Genomic DNA, 5,723 nt, shown 5'->3' on the forward strand with positions numbered 1-5,723 from the left:
GCACACACTCAGCATGCACACACAGGCACACATGCACAGGCACACAAGGCACACACTCAACATGCACACACACATACGCATACACAGGCACACACAAGTGCACACACAGGCACACACGTGCCCACATCGACGCACACGCACACACACAGTTATAAATAACACGCACACTGCTCCGATACCTGCGCACACAAAACACGCGGGCACCCTACTCTGGTTGCGCCTCCCATCAGGGGAGCTGCCAGCAGTGTCCCCGCTGCAGGAAGCGAAGAACACAGTCAAGTCAAACTCCTGATTCAGGAGCCTCCTGCAGACTTGCATGCTGGAGAGAATTAAAAGAAAAATCTGTGTTCTGCACGTGATATGGAAACTGAAATGGAGGGTGAGCTCATTAATATGATGGTCTTTTTGTAAAAATAATTCAATGTTATTTATTTTGAGAGACAATGAAAGAGAGTCAGAGCACGAGCAGAGGAAGGGGCACAGAGAGGGAGACACAGAATCCGAAGCAGCTCCAGGCTCCGAGCTGTCAGCACAGAGCCTGATGCGGGGCTCGAACCCAGGACTGTGAGATCATGACCTGAGCCAAAATCGGATGCTTAACCGACTGAGCCCCCCAGGCGCCCCTACACAGCTTGATAATTTTATTGCCGAGTAGTATTCTGCTGTGTGGAGGTACCAGAGTTTGTGTATGAAGTCGCTGCTTGGGAAGCGTTGAGTTGTTTAGTTGTTGGCGAATCAAGGCTGTTACCAGCATACGTGGGGGCGGGGTGGGGTGGTGGACGTTCGCCTTCGTTTACGCAGGATAAATACGTAGAATGCGAGGATCAGACTCACTTCCGATGGGACCTCAGCTATTTTCCAGAGTCGGTGTAACATTGCGCCTTCCCACCGGCAGGCTGGAGTGTCTGGCCTCCTCCTAACCTTCCCGAAACTCCGTAAGTTTATAAGGCTCCCGTCCTTTGCTTTTTTTCTTTCTCTCTTTTTTAAGTTCCTTTAGTCATTCCACCCGGGACTGAGGTGTGGCCTCACTGTGGCTTCAGTTTGCGTTTCCCTAACGACAAACGACGTTGAGTATCTTTTAATGAGCTTATTTGCCGTCCTGTGTTTTCTTTGGTGACGCTCGTGCTCATGTCATTTGTTCATTTTTTAAACTGGGCTTTTTGTTTTCTTATTATTGTATTGCTGGGATTATATTGTTGGTAAAAATTCTTACTGACATAGTATTTACAAACATTTTATTTCACTCAGCCTGCCCTTGAGTTGTCATTATCTTTAAAATCATCTTTTGAAGAACAAAAGTTTTTAAGCTTTATGAAGTTTTTAAATTTTATTTTAGGGACTAGACTTTGTCATGTCTAAAACATGTTTATTTAAATAAGATTTTATACTGATTATCACAAAGCTGCAATGAATATTCTTCCACATGTGACCTTGTGAGCATATTTCTCTAGTCTGTAATATGTATATTTGATCATTTTCTCAGATTTATTGAGATATAATCGACGTCTAACATCGCCTGAGCTGACACGGTGTGACCTGTTGATCCGATACATCTGCACATTCCGTCAGCTTCACCTCCATGGCATCACATACTTACCGTTTCCCCTGTGTGCGAGGACTTTCAACTGTAGGGACAGTATTATTGCCTCATGTTCCCTGAAGTCATTCGTCTCATCCCAAGAGGGTCGTATTCTTTGACCTCCATCTCCCCTTTTCCCAGCCCCCGGCACGCACCTCTCTACGTTGTTTCTTTGAGGCTGGGATTCTGCATGTGAGGCCATTCTATCTGACACAGAATCTGAATTTCACACTTATGAGGTTTGGTGTGCTCCAAAATGGCTAGGTCCACATAAAGTCCCACACCCCGTATGGATTTCCCATAACCCCACTCCCCATCTGCCGCCTCGGACTCCATAATTGTTGCTGATGCTGTCTCATGGTTCCAATTTACCGTTCCGTCTTAAGACAGAGTTGAGCAGGATTCTATGTTTACCGAAGACTCAGGTTGATTCTTTTGTGAATTAGCTGCTCCTGTCTGCAGGAAGGGACCGTCGCAAGCCCGGGGTCCGGGGTGTCCTGGGCTGTTGTGGTAGAGGTAACCCTTCATGTATCTATTCCTTGGTAAGTCTGTATGAACACACTGCAATTTTGTTTCTTTTTTCTTTTTGTTTTTCCAGTTGCTTAAACCCAGGAGCCAGTAGAAGTGTGGCCAAGATTTCCAAAGCATTTGGGGAGAGGCTGATGAGCACAGGACAGTTCAAAATTCTCCGTGAAGACGCAAGTCGAGCTTCTGAACCTGGCCGAACCATCCCGAGGTTCCAGGTACATTCCCAGAGGTCCTGTGTCCCCAGGCCTCCTTGGCTGCAAGCGCATTGCCTTTCCTCCTTTTGCCTGGCTCCCAATGGAGTCCTTTCCTAACGAGGCATCACACCCTGTCTGTGTATCCTAGTTACATCAATCATTGGACAATCGAGCCACACCTCTTCTGATTTCTCTAGGTTTCAATTTTTAAATTTTCTTAAAAATTTGTTGGGATCTTAATATATTTTGGAAACTATTCTCTTGGTTTGCTTGTTATGCTTTTCTTCTTTGTTCATTTAAATAATACTTCCGAGTCTTTGGTTCACTTTTAATGTTACTGGTTCTCTGATCAGGCATAGACTAGACACATGCTATGACTCAATATTGTCACTGGAAAATTTATGACAACGATATTGTCTACCTAACAGATATTTTGAGGATTAAGTGGGTTCATATACACACGGTGATGAGAACAGGGGCAGACATGTAATAAGCGCTATACAAACATTTGTTATCATTATTATTAATGGAGTCTTTTGTAACAAAGACACTTTGATGTCAATGTAGTAAAACTGAGCAAGGACTTGAGGGGATGGTGTTGGTCCTTTAAGATCTACCTAAGAAGCACCACCGACGCTGATGATGCAGAGATGTTTCTTGCGTTGTCTCTGCAAGTTTTCTACCTTTGCATTTGAATTATATCCGTAATCCTTCTCGGGCTTAGTTACTACTTGCTGGGGTCTAAGGATTAATTTCTATATTTTTACATTTAGAAAGTTGATATTTTTATTTATTGTTTTTTTTTAATTTTTTTGAGAGGAGGGTTAGAGAGAAAGTGAGGGAGAGAGAGAGAGACCTTTACGCAGTCTCCGGGCTCAGCAGCACAGAGCCTGACCTGTGGCTGCATCTCAGGACCATGAGATCATGACCTGAGCCAGAATCAAGACACCTAACGGACGGGGCCACCCAGGCACCCCCTAAAACTGTTACAGTTAAAAATTATTCTTCTCTTCTCACTTTTTTTTATTTTGTCTTTCACACAACATGTTCCCATGAACATGGACTGCTGAGCATTATCATTTGTCACACAGCCTATTTCTGTGTCCCCTCCCCCCCACAAGTGTGTATCTCTGGAATAAGTTCAGTTTTACCCTTTAGTTCTGACTAGAGGAGAATGCTTCCTCACTTCTCTTGGCCGATTTTGTTGCTTTGTTTTTCTTCGGTAATAACCCACTTGTCAATTTCCATGCAATTTTATTGACTTGCATCAAATGTATAGATTAAAGTATTTTTGCATCTATAGACTAATTAGGGAAGAAACAGCTTTTCTTTTTCCACATGAGCATGGCTGCGTTCTTGTTTTATTCAGGCCTTCTTTTATGTCTTTTATTAACATACTTTGTTGGCCATTTTCCCAGGTGACTCAATAGTTTTATTCCTACTGTAAATGAGAGCTCACATTTTTAAAATCACATTTCACAATCATTAGTAATGGACGGCAATACTAGTCATGTTTATAATATACTATGTAATAGAATATTACATGTGTATGTGGATGCACACTCATCTATGTGTGTGTTATGTATGCACAGTCTTATATCTAGACAGCTGGGCTCCTTTCTATTTCCCACAAATGATTTCCTGGCTCTCCGCGCGGCTAGGATCTCCCGCTCAAAGCAGACCAGGACCCGTTCCTGCATTTTTCCTGACATCAAAGCAAATGCTTTTGATGCTTTGTCACAAAGCATGAGTTTATGCTACACTTTTAAGGAGAAATATTTTATGATTCAAGGAAAATCCTTTTGATTCCAAATTTGAATCACCATATAATCCTTTATGAGGATGATAGTTGGTTGAAATGTAGGAAATAGTTTTTCTGAACCAATTGAGACGTTCTATCTTCTTAGTCTTCGTTCACTAAATTCTCTATTATTGTCAGTGTATACAGTGTATACAGTGTAGTAAGGATGATTTTTGTGCATTGAGGGGTTTGCTGTGCTATTATTTCATTTAGTAGCCTTTCATCTATCCTGACAAGTGACGATGCTCTAGAAGTTTTCTTCTCGATATTTCCCCAATACACTCTAGGCTCTGTTAAGCTTGGGTTATGGAGCCTGCTTTGCATTTCCTTCTCTGGTCGAGCATGTAACAATAAGCTAATATATTCTTTGATACTTTGTAATCCCCTTTATAAAACAGTCTGTATCTCTCTTCTGTTGTGGAAAGGAAGAGAATAGAAATTTATTAACAACTTGATTTATTGATGGCTTTAGGTCTATTCAGGTATTCGGGGCTTTCTGGACTTAATTTTCATATTTGGTAGTGTTACAGGAATTGTATATTTATCTAAGTTTTCAAACTTGTCAGCATAAAACATTTTGTGACGCCATAATTTTTACATGTAGTTTGTATTATTTGATATGCCATCGCTTTCAGATCTAATATTGCTTTATTCTTGCCTTTCCTATTTTCTTGATACATTTTGGCAGAGATCATTTATTTAACTTCTTTTAAAAATCAGGTTTGGGTTTTATTGATTCTTTGATTTTTCTTCTTCAATTTTTATTATTTATTTATGTATGTCTTAATATATGAATTGGGTTTGTTATTTTTTCCAGATGATGTAGTTGCCTTCAGACTATAATTCTAACTGTAGATCCTTCACAGACAAGCTCCTGTTTATGGAACCCAACTGTTCCATGAAGTCATGTTTGGCATGGATTTCATTTGATCCACACTTTTGTGACAGATTTTGTGTTTATTGTCCTTTATCAGTTCTGCACAAATGTTTGTCCATTGTTTTTATTAAATGTTTATTTATTTTTCTTTTATAGTAAATTTTTAAAAATGTTTTATTAGTAGTCAGTAGTCTTCCTTGATCTGTGTCCCTCACTCTCCCCCGCTCTCTTTCCCCCTTCCCCTCCCCATGGTCCCCTGCCAGGTCTCTCCTGTTAGACCTATGAGTGCAAACATATGGAATACTGAAAACGAACCATGGACTGAAGGGGGAGGGGGAGGGAGGGAGAGGGGGTTGGTCATGGTGGGGGGCACTTGTGGGGAGAAGCACTGGGTGTTATATGGAAACCAATTTGACAATAAACTATTAAAAATAAAATAAACTAAATTATAAAAAATAAATTAAAATGTTTTATGTTTTTTTCTTTTTTGAGAGACAGCATGAGCAGGGGAGGGTCAGAGAGAGAGAGAGAGACACAGAATCTGAAGCAGGCTCCAGGCTCTGAGCTGTCGGCACAGAGCCTGATGCGGTGCCCGAACCCACGAACCGTGAGATCATGACCTGAGCCGAAGCCAGATGCTCAACCGACTGAGCCACCCAGGCGCCCCTTAAATGTTTATTTATTTTTTGAGAGAGAGAGAGAGAGAGAGAAAGAGAGAGAGAGAGAGAGAGAGAGAGAGAGAGA

Source organism: Suricata suricatta, chromosome 6, assembly GCF_006229205.1.
Source record: "Suricata suricatta isolate VVHF042 chromosome 6, meerkat_22Aug2017_6uvM2_HiC, whole genome shotgun sequence".
NCBI lineage: Eukaryota > Metazoa > Chordata > Mammalia > Carnivora > Herpestidae > Suricata > Suricata suricatta.